The following is a 23800-nucleotide window of genomic DNA, read 5'->3' as shown; positions in this document are numbered from 1 at the left end:
TCTGCGACAACAAATTGGTCATCTCAAAATTTCTACCATATACAATTCGGGAAAATGCAAGGTGTTCGGGAGGGGTATCCACCGTCCAATTACGCTGAATCTTAAACAGGGTAATAGGACTTCTGGTTACAAATCCAATAATCCTCCTTCGAAAATTATGCAACCAACCTTTCAAGAGAAAACCTTATATAACCCCAGGGCACATCTTACAACCCTTACACTGAGAGCTGTGGGGGGATTTTTGTCCTCAAAGACCCGATTTGTAGATCTTTTAACCACCCTGAACAAAATAGCTATCTCAAAATTATAAATGCATATGTTTGGTAAAATGGTGGGCGTTGGATGGGGGCTCGTTATTCTCTAATTATTTTTGACGATTAAAAAATGAACTTGTCCCGTCAATGTCTAATCGAAAGAGCCTTTTTCCAAGTTTCTATTAAAGCAAATGGCCATCTCAAAATTTCTATCAGATGTATTTTGGGAAAATACGAGGTGTTGGAGGGGGGGCTACCAACAGCCCAATCACTCAGAATCTTGTAAAGAGGACTAGAACTTCTGATTGTTGCTCCAATGAGCTCCCTCTGAAGTTTATATAATCACCCTTTCTAGATAAACCTTATATGCCCCCAGGGCATAATTTGCGACCCTTGCCCTGAGAGTTTTTCTTTAGAGGGGGGGGGCATCATCCCCACAGACATAATGACTGAACTTTCCAGCTACGTTGAATGAAATGGTTATCCAAAAGTTTGGTAATATGTTTTCTGGGATAAAGTGGGAATAGAAAAGGGGTTAGTTACCCTCCAATTACTTTCCACTATTAAAAAGGCACTAGCCCTTTCAATATTCAATTGGATTAGCCTTTTTCGAAGTTTCTACGACCACTACTTCGATGCGAAGTGCCATGGTCTCAAATAAACCAAAAACGACCAAAAAAAAAGAATAATAATTTATTGTGCCAACATCACTGTTTATTCTGGCAGTAATATTGGGCTGCCTACGACCAAAAAATTGAAAGGCAAATAATTTTTCACAAATATGTTTTCAACAAGGATATCTGATAAGGAATTTTAAATAGCTATTATTTTATGCATAGTTAACAAGTCCCTAAACTCTGCCTTTGGGAATGAAATGACCCCTATCGGTTTCTGGGTATAAAACCGTAGGCTATAAAATTTGCCCATCGTTAAACATCGTATTTTTTATTTTGAAATGCATGGACATTTTCTAATGAGGAGGATTCCCTGGGTAAATTTTACACCTATATTGGGGGGTGGGCTCCTTGACATCCTCTGAAAAATCGTGAGATGCTAAATACTTAGAAACATTCAACTAAAATATTTCAAAAGAAGCAACATCAATTTTAAAGCGAACAGTAGCTATTCTGTATATTAAGGGCACTGCCTATGACCAAAGAGATTGAAAGTCAAATAGTCCCTTTTTCACACCTATTTTTCCCCCCAAATATCTGATAAATTTTTTAAATAGATATTATTTTCAGCTTACTTGACAAGTCTTTAAGCTTTGCCTTTGGGAATCACATGACCCCTATCAATTCTTGTGTATAAGGCCATAGGCAATAAAATTTATCCATTGTTAAATATTGTATTTTTTAATTTGAATTGCATGGACATTTTTCGACTGGGGAGGATTCCCTAGTAAATTTTATACCGAGAAGGAGGAGATTCACTAACATCCTTTAAAAAACGATGAGATGCTAAATTATTACGAAAAATATTTACAAAAAATGGATTTACAATTAAGTTACAAATAAAAAATTATTTACATAAATATTTGCAAGAAATAGGCTTCGAAATCAATCAAAATTTATAGTCAGTATTATGGATACAAAAGGTGTTAATTGCTTATCCGTCTTCTTATTTGATTTTGTGTTGTTTCAGTGCTGACTGCAGATTAAGCTCGTGGAGATTTATATTTAATGTTTACAAAAATTGGTTGAATTATCCCATTGGTTTTTTTTTTAAAGTCATTCATTTGTCTTATTTTAAAACGAAAATTATAATTTCAATAAATACTTCTCCCCAAAAATATTTTATTTTTACGTCTCTGTCTACCATTTATTCATTAAGATTCAAAATTTCCTATTTTCCTTATTTGTAGTTAATTAGTGAGGCTGGGATCGTGAAAAAGTTCTTAGAATAAAAATTGGTCCGTGAGCTAAAAAAAAATAAATCTCAGAACCACTGCTCGAAACACTATTAAAAAATGACGTGATATCGAATGATCTCGATTATTCCTCGGGTTTTTCTTTTCACAGCGCTACCTATACTAAAGTAGTTACCCCAAAGTGTTTCTAAAAGAAAAGAGCAGCAGACTTAGAACTACGCAGTGAACGAAGCAGCCTAGGATATATTATTTTATTTGCAGAGGTTGCTAATGATATTTTTGGAATAGGCTGCTAATAGTTTTTTTTTTTTAAACAGTCAATACAATATTCCGTGTTTGGCTAGAAGTCTAGAAAATATGGTGTTTAAGAAGAAAGTAGCCTAGTTATTGTTAGGCTAATATGTTTTTCCTGTGATCTCACTATAATTTGCCTTAAAAGCTCATCCTAATGCCCAAATGAACAGCCCAAGCTGTATATTTCCTGGACTATGGGTGTTATGGCTCTTGGTATTGATTCAATTTTCAGAGAGAAGGGTTGAAATATAACTGATACATTGTAAAATAGCCTACATAGAAAATGTAGAATCTCAGTAATGGGCCTCTTTAAAATTTGCTGCAAAATTCTATTTCTGAGCTAGATATGGCTAGACTTGCTTCAGCCTTGGGTTTTAGTTTACAGTTGGAAATGTTGAGAAAAAAGTAAGCAAAGTAAACACATTTTTCTTCATAATATGTAGGCAAATTGTAGTTTCCTCTATGACTTATTCCCTTATTTGCAAATATATGGGCCAAATTAGATTTTCCTTGTTTATGGGTCATATGGTTATGGACCCTTGTTTCAACTTAACATCCACAAATTGTTACAACAATAATGAAACTATGAAACAGGAAAGTGTTCTGGAAATATGTAATCTATACTGTTTATTTTTGGTAAAATTCTATTTAATTGACTTCTTGCTATCTCAGACAGCGTTTAGGTTAGGGAAATGAAACTCAGGGATGAATCTACAGACTAAAGTATGTCCCAGGAAGGTATTTTGAAGCAACTATCTCCACTCCTCCCTCTAAAGGGCCCTGACCTTTGATGACCTTTAAAAATATTTTTGTTATAAAAGTGAAACCTTGCAAAATAGATATTCTGCTTAATTGAAGCACAGCAAAATTGTTTTCAGCTTCATAACTTTGCTCAATTCCATTTTATAAGGTTTTAAAGATATGCAAATGCATTTCCTAAATTAAAAAAAAAATTCTACTCAAATAACAGGAATTGCATTTTCAGAACTAAAGGCAGAGAAAAAGCAACTAGTAGGCTAACTGAAAATTGAGGTAAAATGTTGTTTTGTCAAAATTTCAATAGGTATAGACCTGTCATGAAGGCAAATTTCAGGGCCCTCTAGAGAGAGAAGGAGTGGAGGTTGGTACTTTAAAATACCTTCCTGGGACATATTTTAGCCTGTAGACCCATCCCTGAAAGTTTCATTTTCCTAACCTAAACCCTTTCTGAGATAGCAAGAAGTCAATTAACTAGAATTTTACCTTATTTTTAAATGGGGGAAGAGGGGGTGTTAAGTATAGTAGTAGCACCCTCAAAGTTGGCTATATGAACTAAATTGTTACATTAATGCAAAGTAATATTTTTTAAACATGTTTCCTTTTCAATAGCCTCAGTTGTAGGCTGACAGGCTACCAGAGAACCTCAAAGTGAATAACCTCAAAGTAGGCCATATGAACTAAAATTTTTCATTAATGTAAAGTAATATTTTTTAAACATGTTTCCTTTTCAATAGCCTCAGTTGTAGGCTGACAGGCTACCAGCATAGTGTTAAACACATCTCTGTTTAAATATGATACAAATTAATTGGGTGCATAATCAAGGCTATTGAGAATGAAACCATTTACAGTTATGAAAACCACTTAGGAAATCTTGGAATACTTACTTATATCTTTTCTAAAAGTACTTTACAATACCTTATCAAAACCACAAATGAATACTAAGAGCTGAGAGGTATCACACACATCAGGTGATTCATCCAAAGCAAGAGAATACCAGCAAAAGATTTTAGTTTTTTCCTTTATTTGCCAAATTATATTGCCTCCTAAATCTTCAATTTTACAAGCAACAGTATTTGACCCAAGACTTATCATTTTGAAGAAGTTTACTTTTTCTGGACATACCTCTCCTGCTGCTTCCACTATACACTCTTTTATGATACTACCATCAGTGAAAGGTTTTCCTTTTTTTGCCAACACACAGGCAACTTTGTAACTGGCTCTAGTTGAAGTTTCATTTTCAGATTTTTTTTTCTCACTGAAAACAGCTTTTTGAGAATGCAGACTGTGCTGAAATGATCCAAACTTTATAGTGCGTTCTACTCCTGAGATGGGAGAATAATTTGAGCCATGTTTAGATTCATAGTACCAACAAATATTGTATTCCTTCAGAACAGCAACACTGTCTCTACATGTGAGGCATAAAGAGCTTTTATCATTTGCTTTCACAAAAAAGTACTTTATTTTCCATTCGTCATTGAACTGATGACACTCACTGTCTACTTTTCTTTTCTTTGTATTTTCCCTATCTGAAAACATAAGGGTAAAATAAACGAAATAAATTTTACATTGAAAGCAGCTTTAATGTGGTGTTAAAAAGCTCACAAAATCCTCCATAGCAAATGGTTTGTTGTGATGACCGCCACTCTGCTTACATGTAAATGCCCAAACGTGTTGCTGAGCCCCACTCCCCTCGGCTCTGCTCATAGTGCGAAAGCACCCTAACCACACACCACGCAGCCAATGACAACACTGTTTGCAACAGGTCATCAGTGATCATACCCTATCAATACCTCAGTTCACTCACCCCACGCTCTATCTCACATAACCGCACAGAATACACCAAAGCCCCACTCACCCTCCACCCCTTTAATATACAGTTATACACAACTGATTGGTTGTAATGCACAACACATACCTACCAGTATTAGTATCTGTGATTCACACAAACAAGAGAGGGAAACTGACTCGGGCTGAGCCACCTGAGCACCACCAGTCAACAGCCCCAGCTTTGAATAATTCTACAGAGCCAGTCATACAATAATTTTTTTTTCAAGGCCACCACACTTTTTTTCTTGGGTCAAATACTGTTGTTTGTAAAATTGAAGATTTAGGAGGCGATATAATTTGGCAAATAAAGGAAAAAACAAAAATCTTTTACTGGTATTCTCATGCTTTGGATGAATCAACTGATGTGTATGATACCTCTCAGCTCTTAGTATTCATTTGTGGTTTTGATAGCAAATTTAATGTGACCCAAGAATCAGCATCAGTTCACAGCATGCACAGCACAACAACTGGGAAAGACATTTTCAATGAAGTAAGTAAAACTATAACAGAATATAACCTGGAATGGAAACAAGTGCAGTGTGTGACAATTGATGGAGGAAAAAATATGTCTGGGACAAAACGGGGTTTGGTTGGGCAAATTACAACTGTTTGCAAGGTTGGAGGATTCTCAAAACCCATTTTTCTGCATTGCCTTATCCATCAAAAAGCGTTGTGCCTAAAATATGTTGATATGTCTTGTGTCATGAAACCTGTTGTTTCTGTGGTTAATTTCATTAGATCTCATGCACTCAACCATCACCAGTTCTGTGATTTCTTGAAAGAAATTGATTTGGAGTTTGTTGACTTGCCTTATTATACACCAGTTAGATGGCTTAGTTGTGGAAAGATTTTGCTACATTTCTTGGAGCTCAGATCCCAAATTGATTTATTTCTCACAGAGAAAAATAAACCTCAGCCATTATTATCAGATTGTGAATGGATTTGGAGATTGGCATTTTTTGCAGATATGACAGGTCATATTAATCACTCGAATCTGAAATTGCAAAGCAAAACAAATTTGATCAGTGACTACTTTGTTCATGTCAAGGCATTTAGAGCAAAACTTGCGCTACTTGAAAGCCATGTGAAAGTTAAGAATTTTGCTCATTTTCAATGTTGTGAAAAATTTCATGCAGAAAGTGAAGTTGGATTTCCTTCTTCATTTGCAAATGAAATGAAATCAGATTTGAAAAAGCAGTTTCAGGAGCGATTTGCTGACCTTGATGCCAAAGAAAATGTAATCAGGCTCTTTCATAATCCATTTGATTGCAATGCTGAAAATCTTCCAACTCTATTTCAAATGGAAATTATTGATCTCCAAGCAGATGACAGGCTGAAAGATAAGTGTAGAGAAGGAAATCTGATTGAGTTTTATAAATGTCTGCAGCCAGATCAGTTTCCAAATTTGATAAGGTTTGCTTGTAGTTTTGTGTCCATTTTTGGTACAACATACCTGTGTGAACAAACATTTTCCAAAATGAAGTATGTGAAATCTAACTATCGAACAAATTTGTCTGATGATCATTTGAAGTCTATTCTTACAATTGGCTCATCTAATCTAGAACCTGATTTTAATGAAATTTTAAAGTCAAAACAACAGTATCATTCGTCACACTAATTTTATTGCATAAAACTAAAGGCAGGAGTCTATTTAGTTTACCCAAATTTTCCTAACAAGATATGTTCTAATTTTTTTATGTTTATACTCTAATATTTGAGGAAATTAAATTATTGGCACTGATTTGTTTTTTTTTTCTCTTACTTTTTATCCCTTCGGCCCGCATAAATATGGGAAATATATAATATGGCCCTTACATTGAAAAGTTTGGAGACCCCTGTTCCAGACAATCACATTCTCTTGAACAAAATTCAGAAAAATGATTAAACTATCTAGTACAAAACTTCAAAATAGGGATGATTACTGTTATACTTTTATCATGGAAAGGCAGTGTGCTCTTCAAAGTTAACTATCTAGTTCTTGGTGTTATAAGAAATTTTACACCCAGATTGGTAGAAATAAGGATAGATGGTATCCTAGACTAGGTAAATTGGATAAAGAAAAAGAAACAGTAATGGCTACAGACTACTGCAATTTTATAGGTATTACAACTATAATTATAACCAATTGCGACAAGCTTGAAAGCTTACCGTATTTGGTATTAATAAAATAAATACAGTATTTAGTTGTACATGGCCCATACCTTTGCAGAGTGTTCATATTACAATAAAGCAGCTAATCCAATAGATTTTGTTGTTGTAAACCAAAGACTGTTAGGATCAATGCAAGATACAAGGGCATATAGGAGTACTGTTATTGATGATAAAAGTAAAGATCACTGTCTAGTAGGGTTTATAGCTAATTCACTGCTGAAATTAAAGAAAAATAACTACATTTCAGGAAGGTATGCTTTTAGTAAACTTCATGATGATAATTCGAGAGAAAATTTCCAATAACAGTTGAATACCAAACTCGATAGTTTGAAACTTGACAGTGTAGAAGATGGATGGAATAATTTTTGGAAAATCATATGTAAAGTTGCTGATAAAGGTACTTTTTTTAACTTAAGCTTATATTATGTGCTCAGTCTCATTGAGAGACAGTTTTTGGTCTTGCTTCAATTTTCTTTAAGCAAAATTCTTGCCCTGATGCTTTAAAAGAACAAGGCTTTTGCCAGCTTTGCCTCTTACTCAGACTATCAGTCTTGGGTTTTTCTTCAATTAGCCATGTCTCTTAACTCTTTTATTTTAAGACCACCAGCTTGATTTTAATTCTAAAATCTAACTCTTTTAAATTCGTCTAAAGATGTAAATCTATTAGAAGTGAGAAAGAAAAAAATTACAACAATAAATTCGTTTTTTATGGGCTTCTGTCAATTAAATATAGAATATTAACTTAACTCAGGAAGGTTTAGATTTCTTATTTTAAATTATGTTATGAAAGAGAGAGAAGAAGAAGAGGTTTTATAGTAAAACAACGAAAAGGAACGAATCAATTAAATTATATTTAAAACAAAGTTACAATTTAATATAGCTTTTTGAACAAAATTGAATATTTAAACATACTTTAAACAAAACAAAAATTTATAACTGAAATCGAATTCAAAAACATTAATTTTTTCTTGATTCCAGTATCAGGCACTAAAATTTTGAAAACAGAAGCCTTACTTTTAATTTAAAAGTTTGAAGGGCCATTGGAAAAAATGGATGTACTAATATCAATGATATTGTTTTTATGACAATTGGTATTAACCAAGTGACATGTAGCAATTGCAAATTCTGTCTGTCTTGTTTGTCTGTGTGTCCTGGTTTTGCTACTTCAGGCACTTCCAGGCAAGCTAGGACAATGAAACTTGGCAGGCGCATCAGAGACCGGACCAGATTAAATTAGAAATAGTCATTTTCCCGATTTGACCATCAAGGGGGGGGAGTGGGGGCCAGTTAATTTGGAAAAAATAAAAAAAATGAAGTATTTTTAACTTATTAACGGGTGATGGGATCTTAATGAAATTTGATGTTTGGAAAGCTATCGTGTCTCAGAGCTCTTATTTTAAATCCCGACCAGATCCGGTGACATTGGGGGGAGTTGGTGGGGGAACCTCAAATCTTGGAAAACGCTTAGAGTGGAGGGATCGAAATGAAACTTGGTGGGAAAAATAAGCAGAAGTCCTAGATACGTTATTGACATAACTGGAACGGATCTGCTCTGTTTGGGGGAATTGGGGTGGTGGTGGTTAATTCTGAAAAATTAGAAAAATGAGGTATTTTTAACTTACGAAGAAGTGATCGGATCTTAATGAAATTTGAGGTTTGGAAGGATATCGTGTCTCAGAGATCTTATTTTAAATCCCGACTGGATCCGGTGACGTTGGGGGGAATGCAGGGGGAGGACCTAAAATCTTGGAAAACGCTTAGAGTGGAGGGATCGGGATGAAACTTGGTGGGAAAAATAAGCACAAGTCCTAGATACGTGATTGACTTAACCAGAATGGATCTGCTCTCTATGGGGGAGTGGGGGGGGGTTGTTGATTAAAAAATAAAAAAAATGAGGTGTTTTCAATTTACAAAGGAGTGATAGGATCTGAATGACGTTTGATGTTTGGAAGGAAATCATGTCTCAGAGCTCTTATATTAAATATCGACCTTATCCGGTGAAGGGGAAGTTGAGGGAGTGGAACCTAAAATCTTGGAAAATGCTTAGAGTGGAGGGATCGGGATGAAACTCGGTGGGAAAAATAAGCACAAGTCCTAGATACAGGATTGCCATAACTGGAACGGATCTGCTCTCTTTGGGGGGAGTTGGGGGGGAGGGTTATTTAAAAAAATAGAAAAAATGAGGTATTTTTAACTTGCGAAAGAGTGATCGTATCTTAATGAAATTCCATATTTAGAAGGACCTCGAAACTCAGATCTTGTATTTTTTTATCCCGAGCTGGTCCAGTGTCATTAGGGGGGGGGGGACCAAAAATTTCGGAAAACGCTTAAAGCGAAGAGATCACGATGAAACTTGGTGGAAAGAATAAGCACTTATTTTAATTATTTATTTTGAACTTGCGAGTGGGTGATCGGATCTTAATGAATTTTGATATTTAGAAGGACCTTGTGACTCAGAGCTCATATTTGAAATCCCGACCGACATTAAGCTTCCGATTTTCCTTTTAAAGCAGTCTATTGATTCTTAGAACTTTGCTAGAGCTCGCACCATATGAGCTCTTAGCTCTTGCCTCTTCCGACCTCGTCATAAGTGCCATATGAGCTCTTAGCTCTTGTTACTTGATAAATTTTTAAGATCTGCGTTTTCCCAGTTTGGAGCAACTGTCAAAAGTTGCCATGAGAGCCTGGCTGGTGTTGGTTATGACCCGAAGCAAACATGAGGTTGGCAAAAATCTGTAATCAATGTTCTTGCTGTTACCTAACCAGTGTAATTGAAGCTGAAATAGGCCCTAATGAAAGGTATAAATACGTCTGGGAAAGCTTAGCTTTAAATAAAGAAGAAAGAAGGTAGTTTGGCCATTTGGGTGAGGGGGGGGTGGAGAGGTGAACATCAAATAATGAAAGGTAAAAACACGTGTGAAATTTATAAAAGGAGTACCAAAAAGTAAAAATTTGAATGAACAATATACGGTAACAATTTAAGGAGGAAGGTCAGAAAGCTACCCCGAGCTTGAGGCATGGGAATTTAGATTGTAAAAATAAGTAATGTTACTGAAAAACAAACAGTAGCTGATACAAAGGAACGATAAAATTTACTGGGGAGACGGGGGTATTTTTAGCTGAAGGGAAAGGAACCAAAAATAAGTAACAAAAGAAGCAGATCTAAGATCTAAGAGGGGCCTAAGAGAGTCCCCCTGATAAAGTTGATGCAAAAATATGCATAGAAAAGGGATGTCAATTTTAATAAGATTAAGAAAAGCCTGAAGACTGGGGAGAGGCTGAAGAAAATAAATAAATATCAAACCAAAATGCTCAGAATTTTGAATTTTTTACATATAATTAAGACATCTGGAAGGGTTCGTTCTAGGAAGTAGTTATATTATAAGAAATAAATCATTAGACAGATCCAGAACTCTTTTCTGGTATTTCACTTGGAGTAATTTAAAACCAACGTTTTTGAAACATAATAACAATTCTAAAGTCTAGTCAGTAAAGTATACTACATAAGAGAAAATATCGATAGACGGATCAGGAGGTCCTCCCAGTGGAGAGGGACATGGACAGGAATATGTTAGTCTAAGAATACACAAGTGCCTCACATTTTGGGCCCATAAATACTTATTAATTCAGGGTATAGATTTTATATTGTTTGATCCTATCCGGATTTTGTCTAATAGCTTTTGCAATTTGGTTTCATTTGATGTGACGTACAAAAATCAATAAAATTCTAGTAATTTGAGTTTTACTCTCATTATCTCCTGGGCTCAAAGTAAAGCTCCTATGATGTTAAAACACTATAGTTCACGGACATTTCGAATCCCCCCCTCTCAAAATTGATATCCGAAAGATTGCACCTAAGGTTGTTTATTCCCCAGTAAACGTTTTGGTGTTTTAGCCAACCTCATCGAAGTTTCAAAACTATCCCATACTGTTTAGTGTTGCTGTTCTTAATTTGAAGAAATGGTTGGATCCACTATCTAAGAGGTAAGATGTGCCTGAACAACCAAACCCTGTGGACCAAACACCTTTGATGCAAACTCTGTTTTGTGGAAAATCTTTTCCGTAAGAGAATTCCGCTGGAAAACCCCGCCCTTTCACTAGCAATTCCCTTTGGGACGCTCATCTCTACGGACTATTCCCTCTGCAGAAAATCACTGAAGGAAATTTATAACATTAATTTATTTCTTTTAAATCTTTTCTTTGTTTTTTTTTGTGGTTGGGATTTGAGCTCTATTATTGGGTTGAGAAACAGAATACTTTAATTGATTTGCATCAATTTACATCTTCTAGTTTTTTTACATCTGGTTTTATATTCATAGCTGCCAACTATTATATAGTCTGATAAATCAATCTTTATTTAAAAAAAAAGTTCGCAGTCTTTAAATTGTGATAAATTGTATCATAGCTTCACATGTCTCAATCCATTGGGTGTATTATAAGAACTTCAAAGGAAACATCCCTGCCATACAATTTACAAGGTATTTTAAAGTTTATTTTTTCAGCCACGGTTCTCATGGGAGTAAGGTCCACAGAGTCATTCAACTACGCACAAAGTTGCAGAAAAAAAGCTCTGTTAAAAAAAGAGAAAAAAACGTAGGAAAAACCAGATTATGACTCAGTGAAACTTACTTTTTAAATACCCAGTTCAAAATTAATATACCAAAAAGTATTACTAAACCTGGTCAATTGTCCAATTTTAGTAAAAATGATGTTTTGAAATAATAAGAGTTTTAGGGGCGTTTTATACTTTCACTTAACGAGATCTGTAATTACTTAAATGGGTCGGTAGCGTAATATCTTATTTTTTCAGCGTTTGTTGTCAGAGTTTTTGTTGTAACTCTTTACAACACAAGTGGTTCTAACATTTTTCAAAATAATAGAAAATCTATTGCATATATGCAATTCAGTGTGTATATTTGCACACTAAGGGGGGAGGGGGGTTGTAAAGGCATTTTTGTGGCTAATGAATTACTTAAGGTATGCTAGTTTTCAAAATAAAACTTCCTACCCTGACAGTGTACTCCCTTCTCCTGATAAACCCATTTATTGCTTTAATAACATATTTTCTGTTATTTTTTCCATTGTTTTTCCATTTTTCCTGCTTGTGTTAATTAGCCTCGAATATATCCAGTTGAAAATGAGCGACTGTGATGAATATTTGCAAAAAAAAACTTTCAAATGTGTTTGAAAATGCTTTTTCATTCGATTTGGGTAAATATTTTACCTATGATAAACTTGAATTTCCACTTTTTGCTGTGTCTGATTTTTGCACGCAGAAACTCGTATGCTCCACAGACAAAAGATAGATGAAAAGTTTTGCTAAAATGATCTATAAGTGGAACAGGAGGTATAGGCATACCGCCGTTTAGCAACGTCCACATTTTTCTCTTTGATATTACCTTTGATAACACATGTCTGAATTGATATGGGAAGTTCTAGTTTTCTTTTTAAGTCAAAAAGTGATCGGAGGGCAACTAGCCCCCCCCCTCTCCAACATCCTTTTCCCCAAATATATCTGGTCAAATTTTTCAAATAGCTTTTTTATATTCCACCTGTCATTTAACATTGCCTCTGGGGTAGACACAGCCCCTCAGAGCTATGGGGAAAGGATTATAAGTGGTTCCCTTGGGACATGTAAGGTTATTGTGGAAGGGGTGGTCTTGTCAACTTAGCAGGAGGCTCATTTTATTGAAAATGGAAAGTTCTAATTTTATTTTGAACAATGAAATTTGATTGGTGGGCTATATGCCTCCCACGTTCCCCCTCAAGTAATCCATGTGTCATATAACCCTCGCCACATATTGCTTGAGTTTCAAGTTGTGCTCTGCGTGCATATAAGGTTATTGTGGAAGAAGTGGTCATATCAGCTTTTGAGGATACTCATTTGATTGAAAAATTTAAACTCTAGATTTCTTTTTAAGAATCAAAAATGATTTGAGGGCACCAAACCTCTGGAGGTGGGGGCAAGGGTCGTAAGTTGTGTCCTGGGGGTATTTAAGGTTATTTTTGAAGAAATGGTTGTATCAGCTTTGGAAGAGGCTGATTTGATTGGATATTAAAGGCTCTAGTTTTATTTTTTAGAGTCAGAAGTGATCAGAAGGCAACTAGCCTTCCCCCCTAATGGATTGCCCCTCCAAATTAACAGATCCAAACTATGAGAGAGCCCTTTTGTGCACACTTGTCCACGTGTCTTAACAATGCCTCTGGGTTCGACACCTCTCCCCCTCGTCCCCCAGAGCTTAGGGGGAAGGGCTGTAAATTGTGCCCTGAGCGCATATAAGGTTATTATGGAATTCATTATTATCAAATAATGTGAAATTTAAAATTGGTGGCACATATTAACCCTTTAAAAATGTATTAATTCTATCATTAGTTATATCATTCCACTTTACATTATTTTCGTAGGGGAAAGAAATTTTTCATGGTACACTCATTCTTTGACTTTTTGTTTTGTTATTCAAACTTTTTAAAAATAAAATTGTCAGTTATTAGCGCCCTTGTCATATTACCCTCCTTCCCCTAAGATTTTGCTCTAGATCTAACTTCTCAAATATATACTCTTTTTTTTCAATATTCAACACAGACACTCATGCTAAACTGGATATATTTGAGGCCACTTAGCACAACCGCAATTACAACGGACTAAACAATGAAAAAAAAAATAATAAAAGAAAAATGTTTCATATAGGCAATAAATGGGTTTATCAGGAGTAGGGGGTACACTGTCAGCGTAACGACTATTATGTTGAACAAATATTATATTAACGACTATTATTGAAAAAGAGTATAGACTAAGGAAATCATAAACAACAGAAATGAAGTTTACAACCCTTTCCTCCTTAATGTGAAAATATATACTCTGAATGTAATAGATTTTCTATTATTTCGAAAAACCGTTAGAACAATTTGTGTTGTAAAGTATTCAAGTTCAAGTTTTTTTTTCTTCCTCAAGTTCCAAGTTTTTTTTTCTTCCTCAAGTTCAAGTTTTTATTTCAACATTCACAAATAAATAAATAAAATACAACACTTTCGCGCTGGTGAAAACCTATGAGAGTTTGTATTCGCGCGAAAGTCCACATATCTACTTACCTATAATAACAAATCTAATCTCTCTTACTCATTAATACACAACTCTCCCTCCCCCTCTCATTCCTCCCAACCCCACCTTACCCTCCTGCCCACCCTTACCTCTCTAGCCCACCTGTACTTCCCTAGCCCACCCTTACCTCCCTAGCCCCTCGCTTACCTCCCGAACCCACCCTTCTTCACCTAATCACCCTACCATCCATAGTTGAATTCAACATTTATCCCCCAAAAAATAATCTTTTAATTTCTTTTTAAACAGAGGTACGTGTTCCGCCGCCCTAATGCTCACTGGTAGTTCATTCCCTACACTTGTACCCAGGTGTTTAAATGAGAATGAAGACCGGGTACAATGACGTAAATCCTCAACGATATCACTACTATGCCTTGTTCCATAATTATGCAGTCATATTTGTTTGGTAAAAACTCTTAAAGACATCCGGGGCTAGGCCATTCATACACTGAAACACAAATACAGCAGCCTGGTAATCTCTTATCTGACCGACATTAAGGAGCTTCAGCGACGTAAAGCAAGCACAGGTGTAATGCACATCCTGGACATATCTACCTATTGTTCTAACAGCTTTATTTTGTAGAATTTGCACTCTTCTATAGTTGGATAAGAAGTTACTGCTCCATATGAGGCAGCCGTAGGAGATATATGGATAAACCAACGAATAATATATAGTTAGAAATATCCTCTGTGGGAGAAAGTGCTGCAGACGACGAAGTATGCCAACCCCACGGGCGATGATCAACTTGCTGAATTGGTTTACCACATAAAGTTACGAGTCCATACACATCTAGCGGTGTACCAACTCTGCAGAACGTCATTAAAAATGTCTTGCGCACATTTACGCACAGTAGACTTAATGAGGTAAAGACCTCTAGCCTTTCCAGTGCAAGATTCGCTTTTCTCACCAGCTCCTCCACAGATGAGGCAAACACAGCTAAAACGGTATCATCAGCAAACGAGGTAAGACACACATCTTTCAGATAAAAACGCATGAGATCAACATGGATAAGGTAAAGAAGCGGACCCAGCACTGAACCTTTTGGTACTCCACAAATCACTGGAAATGCTGCTGAGTTCACATCACTCAAGACTACTTTAAGAGATCTTTCTGTTAGATAGCTTTCAAACCATTTCAGGCACTTTCCTCGGACACCTAACGACTCCAACTGACTTATTAGCGTTTGAAAATCAACTGTATCGAATGCTGTACGAATATCACGAATGGTGTTTTCACCTCTATACCACTATTCACTGATTCCACGAGTATACGAATGGTGTTTCACCTCTATTTATACCACTATTCACTGATTCCACGAGATGTTGCAGAGCATTCGTCATCGAGTGCCCTTTGCGAAATCCGAATTGGGTCTCACTCAGTAAACTATTAGACTGTAAGAAGCCATATAGACGATTATGAACCACTTTTTCTTGTAGTTTAGAAAACAATGGAAGAATAGAAATAGGTCTCCAATTCTCAATTTCCTTTTTAGGGTAACCTTTATGAAGTGGTATCACTTTCGCAACTTTTAGCTGATCAGGAAAACTGCCCTTTTCAAGTGACAGATTAATGATGAAGAGCAGGCATGGTAGTATATCATGCATTATTGCTTTAAACGCTCGAAGAGATAAACCGTCTACTCCAGCAGAATTTGATTTAAGAGATTTAACTATTTTAAGTAGTTCATCACGTGTACACGGATCAAACGCTATTTCAAAACTCTCACCTCTATTATCACATATGATATGTTCTTGAACCTGTTGACATCTGTTTTTTACACTATTTTGCACTTCACAACCAATATTAGAGAAAAAACTACCAAATTTATTTACAATTCCACTTTTATCTTCACGGGCAAAGCCCTCAAGTTGTACTTAATCCCTGCCCGTATCAGCATTCCCACCAGTCACTTCTTTAATCAGTTTCCAGGTTTCTTTCATATTTCCTTTACTATTTGAAAACTTTAAATCATAATATTCAGCCATAGCTTTGCGACATAATTTGTTCACTAAATTGCGTTGCTTTTTAAACAAGTGAAACGAAGCATCACTTTTATCATCTAGATATACTTGATAAAGCTCAATCCTTCGCTTCCTCTCTTCCAATATTTCACTTGTTATCCATGGCTTACGGGGATCCTGTTTCACGGGGGTCCCATTACCTTAATGGGACACTCTGTATCATAAATAGGTAAAATAATAGTCATTAGATTATCAAGTGCTCTCGTAGGGGACTCTTCTTCAGAAAATACAGGGGTCCAATCGATGACACTAACTTCCTTCACAAACTTTTGAAGATTCTCTTTTTTCATCAACCTTGTCTTTATTTTCTTTTTATTGGATCTACCTAATTGACACTTCAAAACACCAACCAAAGGAAGATGGTCAGAACCAGGAAAAGTCACATCAGCATAACAAAGCTTCAAATCAGCAGAACGAACGAAAATGTTATCTATTAGGGTTGAACTCTGTCCAGTTATTCTTGTAGGTACACTCACAAGTGGGTATAGATCATTCGATATCATAAAATTTAAAAAAAATCAACATTATGACTAGATAAATCCAACAGGTTAAAGTTAAAATCACCCATAACAATATGACTTACTCCAGACGGTACTTTCGATATCAGCTGACTCATTCCTCCCACGAAATCATCCAAGGGAGCACTGGGTGGATTATACACCATACCAATTATATTCTTTTTCCCATCAAATTCAATTTCAATTGAAAAAACTTCAACCTTACCTTCCATCCATATACTAACATCATCCCTTTCCTGATAATTCAACCCATTATTTACAAGAAAACCAACACCACCACGACCCATCAATACTCGGTTCTTGATACGAAGATCATAACCTGGAAATGAATACAGAGAGATCGACTGGTTTGAGCTAAGAAATGTTTCACATAATCCAAGGATATCAAGAGAAGAAGAAAATTGATCAATTAATTCTAAAATATCTAGGTAACTCGTAGTTACGTGGACATTCCAAGAACATAGTCGCAGACTCCTTTCATTTATATCTTGATTATATGGTAGCCGAATATAATCACTTTCCCTCATATGCTTTAGCTCAACACTCGTTATACCATCATCACCAGCAATACCTTTCGATAAATAATCCTGAAGAATAAAACGATCTTGATCAGACGTTACTATTTTTCATATATAAAAAAGTAACACTTCAGAAAAAAAAACACGGAGGAAGACGAGCAAACAGAGAAGACTGAAATTCACAAGTTAAGGTCCCCTAGGGCCCAGGAGCTTATCCGCGAAATTTCAGCTCGATCCGATAACTCCTTCCCTGTTTTCCAGAAACCATGCATAGCCACTTAATTTCCATATTATTTTTTTTCTTCCACGCCTACAGGTCACAGCCGACATCGGATCTGGGTGTACGAAGACTCATTCGATGCGGAATTCTCCGAGTAAGTTTCCTTGAAAGTTTCGTAGGAAAATCTTAACCCCCCGAAAGTTTCGACCCCCCAACTCCACCCTTCCCTTTAACGTTGTCTGATCAGGCTGAAATTCACAAGTTAAGGTCCCCTACGGCCCAGGAGCTTATCCGCGAAACTTCAGCTCGATCCGATAACTCCTTCCCTGTTTTCCAGAAACCACGCATTAGCCACTTAATTAACCCATTTCTCCATAAGAGCCCATGTTAATTTGAAATTTTTTAAAAGTTATATTTACACACATGCAGGTGGTTAGTTCAGTCGGTAGAGCGTGGGACTTTTAATCCTCGGGTCAAAGGTTCAAGTCCCTTATCGGGCGGTTTTTTTTTCACAAAATATGAAAAAAACTTCGTTTTCTTAAAGAGTTAAAGAGGTTGCGTCCCAAAGTCGAAACTTAAAACGTACAAGAATGTACGAAGGGTGTACGAAGACTCATTCGACGCGGAATTCTCCGAGTAATTTTCCTGAAAAGTTTCTTTGGGAAATCTTAACCCCCCGATTTTCTAGCTTAGAAAAACCCGTTTCCCCATAAGAGCCCATGTTAATTTTTGAAATTCTTAAAAGTTACGAATATCAACATTCAAGTACATCAAAATAATCAGCTCGGCACGGCGAGAATGACTGCAAGCATCATAAAAATCCAGCTCCATTCCAGAAATTAAATTATGTAATTGGAAATTCTCCTTGATTGGAAATGTTTTCCAAACTGAACGCAGACGCCATCTAGCACATCAGAAATGAACTTCCTAAACGCTATCTGTCCTTTTTTGAGAGAAAATTCTCAATTTATTTGGATAGAATTGTATCAGCTGAACTTGGGCCAAGTTAGGAGAGAGAGATCTTCTACAGCAGAAGATTAGATTTCCGAAGCTAAGTACCAGACTAGGCTATCTATCATAATTATTAAATTACATCCACCATGGATTGTAGAAAAACGTACAGAAATAATATGAAAAAACTTCGTTTTCTTAAAGAGTTAAAGAGGCTGCGTCCCAAGGTCGAATCTAAAACGTACAGGAATTAGGAGAGGCAGTTGGGGGGCTGCCGCCCCCCAAACCCCCCGCTTTTAAAGACTCTTTTGTACAGGTTTTTTGTTGTGGGGGGACTTCATTGTTACTAATTACTAGTTTTGGCGCAATGGTTCTCCTGTCCTCTTGTGTTTAACATTTTTCGAAGTTATTCCATTATTCATTCATTTCAATTTTTTGTTAATTAAAAGAGGGCCTTTCCGAAGCCAAGCGCGGGGGGCATCGGAAACCTGTACAAAAGTCTTTAAAAGCGGGGGGTTTGGGGGGCGGCAGCCCCCCAACTGCCTCTCCTAATTCCTGTACGTTTTAAGGTTCGACTTTGGGACGCAGCCTCTTTAACTCTTTAAGAAAACGAAGTTTTTTTCATATTTGTGTGTAAGTGACTGGGTCTGTGGACCTCGCTCCCATAAGAACCTTGACTGAAAAAATATGATGCCATGTAAATTGTAAGGTTGTGATGTTTTCTTTGAAGTAACAGTTCACCCGGGCGATTAATAGACGCAAAATCTTCTAATACTCCCAAGTGATTAAGATATGTGAAGTTGTGATACACATTATCATAACTTAACGTCTGCGAACTGTTTTTGGAAATAAAGAGTGATTTCTTAGAGTGAATAATATAGTTTACTGATATAAATATAAAAATAAATGGGAAAATACTTTGACAACTTCTAAAGAAGAGATAAAACTACACTTATCTCTGTCATAGGCAATATGTGGGCATTGTGCAGAACTAAGAGATGGGCCCAAGTGAAAGGTTAAGAAATAAATTTACTAATAGAGGCTTTAAATCAAAGGGGAAGGGGAATGAGGTCGAGAGGGGGCAAGGGATGGAGGGATAATGTAAGAGATAGAATTGAAGATATTTGATATTTTTGGGTCTCGCTTTTGTAAAATATACCTTTAGCATTCTGGTGTTATTTTACTCTTTAGTTAATTTATCGTAAAGGAAACCAAACCAATAATTTACGTGTATTTGTTTATATCTAGGAGTTTTTTGAAAGATCCCATGAATGATTAGCCAAAATTTCGTATTTCAAATCAACAAGCAAATTAATGTAAACAATCTGTTTCTCAGCCTATTAGGGAAAGTATAAACCCAACCACATAGCTCAAAGAAAAGAATTAAAAGAAACAAATTAATAAATTTTCTTTAAGTAATTTTCTGCGGAGGGAATATTCTGTAGATGAAGGAGGGTCCCAAGTGGAATTTTTCGTAAAGGGATGGATTTTTTTCCAGTGGAATTATCTAACGGAGAAGATTTTCCACAAAAGAGAGTTTGCTTCAAAAGTTTATTATTGGTTTTTTTTTACTCTAACTATTGGCTGGTGGAGATCCTTGTCAAAATATCTGTTTTTATATTCTCTCTTCGTTTGCCCATTGGCTAGAAATATCTTTCAATTTCTAGATAATAATTCTTTGTTTGTTGTCGTACGTCATAGATTTTTTTTTAGTTAAAAAAAACAAACATTTTTTTTGTGCAAAAACCTTGTATTTCTAGAAGTGCATGCATTTCTTATGAAATTAAAGTCTACGCACTGCAATTTGACGCAGGTCTCTACCTAAATTAGGATGGTGAAATTCTTTTTTTTTCAAAATAGTAATTTCAACAAAACCCTGCATTTTATGCGTCAACTTTATGATATTAATTTGGATTTTCTTATCATTCATACAACTTAAATAAAAAAAAAACAAAAAAAAACTGCAGAACAAATTGTGAAAATATAATTTGGTAGATGGATAAAATAGATTCAAGGCTATTGATTATTAGCAAAACTAACTCGTTAAGTTAGGGGAAAAGTTTCAATCACTTTAAAAAATATAGTAATCAGTCAATGGATCAATATAGAAAAAAAACAAACCTACAACGGTAATTATGGGCTATTAAAATATATCAGATTATACACACACATGCAGAATATATAGAGACGCCCTACAAGCAAGTACAGTCTTGTTAAAACCTGGTTTTTCATTGCCCCTCTAATTTATTTTAATTGATATTGAGAAATAAAGGCTCTTTGTGACTCTAACGAAAAATTTGGGAGAAGGGGCTTCTAGAAAAACATGAGCAGTAGTATACTCTGTACTAAAAAGAGTAAATGAATAAAACTACAGAAATAGAGTCTTGGGAGAAAACTTGGATTTGCAAGAAGGCGTAGTTCAATCATGAGAAGAAGAAAACACACCTAAATTCTTCGAGTTTGTTCATCCCCCCCCCCTCAACAAAAAAAATGTACGTAGAGAATTAGCTAAAAACTTCAGGCTTGTGAGAAAAGCAGACTTCCATCTCGTTTACTGTTTTATCCAAGTTTAAGATCAAACTCAAAAGGCAATTACAACTTTTCACGAAGTACTGAGTCTTTGCTAGGTAATTTACTGCTCCTGACGAGTCGTATGGTCCACGTTCATTACCCCATATGATCTTGAAGGCCTTGAACGGTTACGGGGCGAGGGAAGTAGGTGATGTTAGACGCCAAGACCAATTCATCCGTAGTGTCTGCAGACTGAACGGACTTAAAGTATGTTCACCATCAGTCAATCCTCATCATCTTATCACTAATGTATTTCTGGTCTGCTTTTTTAAAGTGAGACACTCTTCTTGCTTTCTGGAAATGGCCTCAGCATGCAAATGGTACAGCTTTTAGGTATCGTTTCTTATCTCCGCTTCTTATCAAGCTTGCTGGAGAAGCTTGTCGAAATATCTGCTATTATCTTCTCTCTTTGTTTTAAGAAAAACCTCAAAATCACCCTCGTTTTCCATATTATATTTCCTTGTTTGTGTCAGGTATTTATATTTCTTATCAAATTATTGTATTTCCTTTCATTTGTGTTTATATTTCCTGTCATTTGTATTTCCTATTTTTAATGAAATTTGACACAAGTTTCAGTTTTTTTTATAGACCGCTGTAATTTGATGCAAGTTTTAGGTTTCTATTCACCAATTTTCAAAATTCAGGATTGTGAAATTCTTTTATTTTTTTTTCAAAGTAGTAATTTATACATAAAACTGCATCTTATGTTTAAAATTTTTATATTAATTTGGATTTTCTTTTGATTCATGCTCATTTAATCTAAAGAAAAGAAAAACATTGTGAAAATATAATTAGCTAGTGACTATTAGTAAATTGACTCATTAAGTTACGGGGAAAAGTTACAATCACTTTAGAAAAGACTGTAATCAATTTAATTAATCAATTTAGTAAGGAAAAAACCTAACAGTAATTGTGCGTTATTAAAAATACATCAGAGTGTATACAGAAATACAGAATATATATAGAGTACAGTCTTGCTGAATAATGAATATATATAGTGAGAATATATATAGTGATGGTGAACATACTTTCACCGGACTTAAAGTATGTTCACCATCAGTCAATCCTCATCATCCTATCACTAATATATTTCTGGTCTGCTTTTTTAAAGTGAGACACTCTTCTCGCTTTCTGGAAATGGCCTCAGCATGCAATTGGTACAGCTTTTAGGTATCGTTTCTTATCTCCGCCATTTTGATTTCCGTTGCTACTGAATCTCAAATATTTTTACTTACTCATTTCTAAGTAGGCTCTCCATTTTAGGGTTTACTTGTTGATGCACCTCTGCCCTCTTCGATAGTGGATCCATTCATTTCTTTAAATTAAGACCAGCAGTGCTAAATCTAAAGGAGGAGGAGGAAGCTTGCTGGAGAAGCTTGTCGAAATGTCTGCTATTATCTCAGAAGTGGTTGAAGGTATCACTTTGAAATTTTCGTGGAATATTCTAGACATACTGGACTAAATTAAAAGGCATTGTGTACCTCCAGGTGTTCAAATTGGCTTTTGTGAAACCTTAGGAGCGGCTAATGAAAGTAAGTTTGAACTTTCCGGGAATATTTAGGCAAAAATTTAACTCAATCAAAAGACACACTATGTGCATCCAGGTTGCCAAGAGGTCATATTTGTAATATTTAGGAATTTTTAAGGGTATTAAATTGAAACTTTTTTGGTATGATAATTAGACCACCGAACAATTTCTGAAGACGCTTTTTGTCCCAGCTCTGTATCACAGGTCGGTTTGTGATACCGGGAATGGCTAAAGGTATCTGAAAATTTCATCGAGTTTTGAAACAGATGTTCTACTAAATGTAGACATTATATACATCACGGTTGTCAAAAATGCATATCCGCCGCACTCAGTAACTTCTATGGATATTGAACTTAGTTCTTATGTACACAAAATTAATTATAGAAAATAATCTAATTCAAAATAAAACAAAAATAGGAACGAACAAAAACAAGCCCAATATCAAAAGAACTATCAGATTAGCAGCAGAGAAGGCAAATATCGCAATAAGAAATCATTCCAATTTTTAATAAATACAGTTAGTGAAATGAATGAACCTTTTTATCTTGTAAAATGTTAGCTTTTATCAGACAGTCTTGGCTAAACTTTTCGTTAAGAAGTAATGATGCCAAGGCTATTTTAACATAAAAAATGGATTTTTAACTGAGAACTTTTATTGTAAGTGTTTTATTGTTTTTTATTTTTTCTTTGCTGAAGACGGCCCTTAGATATAGGGCCGAAATATTCAAATAGGTTTTGTTGGTTCACTGTCTTGGGAAAAAAGCCCTCATTATTCTCTCTTTTGTTGTTGTAATAAGGCAATATGTTTATCGTGGTTTTCGAAAAGTTGTGTTTGGTGTATCTCAGGAACTTCTAAGAATACTCATTAATCATCAATTATCATCATTTTTGAAATACTAAAACACTTACATACATGAAAAAGTTATTCGGCACAAGAAGCTTTGCTTGTTATGGGCCATACAGCACAATAATAGAGCACTAAAAGAACCATAAATAATACCCTAAATCAAACAGTACATATGAAATAAACTCTAGTATACAGTAAAAAAAAAAACTAGTAGTAATTATAATAATAGAAATAGGTAGAAACCAAGAAATATTAAGTAGAAACTTTTCATCTAATAGTGAGACTGTGGCTGAACAAAATCAAAGCTACTATGTGTATCAAGAATGAAAAAGATGCATTTGTAGAATTTGCAATTTACCGAAAACTAGATATAT

At 35.4% G+C, this 23800-nt stretch overlaps 1 long non-coding RNA gene across 8 annotated transcripts in view; it reads left to right on the top strand.

Moving 5' to 3' along the window:
- Positions 1–2293: 2293 nt before the first annotated feature.
- Positions 2294–23800, top strand: part of LOC136025871 (uncharacterized) — a 106767-nt gene continuing 85260 nt past the window's right edge. For 6 of the 8 annotated variants that reach the window (XR_010617169.1, XR_010617167.1, XR_010617166.1 and 3 more), the window contains exons 1-3: positions 2312–2387; positions 7403–7552; positions 22315–22583. This is a non-coding gene — a long non-coding RNA (uncharacterized LOC136025871). Of the gene's footprint in view, positions 2388–7402; positions 7553–22314; positions 22584–23800 lie in introns of all 8 variants that reach the window. The other 2 variants (XR_010617164.1, XR_010617165.1) reach the window with 2 other exon arrangements.

This window comes from Artemia franciscana, chromosome 4 (genome assembly GCF_032884065.1).
Source record: "Artemia franciscana chromosome 4, ASM3288406v1, whole genome shotgun sequence".
Lineage (NCBI taxonomy): Eukaryota > Metazoa > Arthropoda > Branchiopoda > Anostraca > Artemiidae > Artemia > Artemia franciscana.
This window is presented reverse-complemented; position numbering and strand designations above follow the sequence as displayed.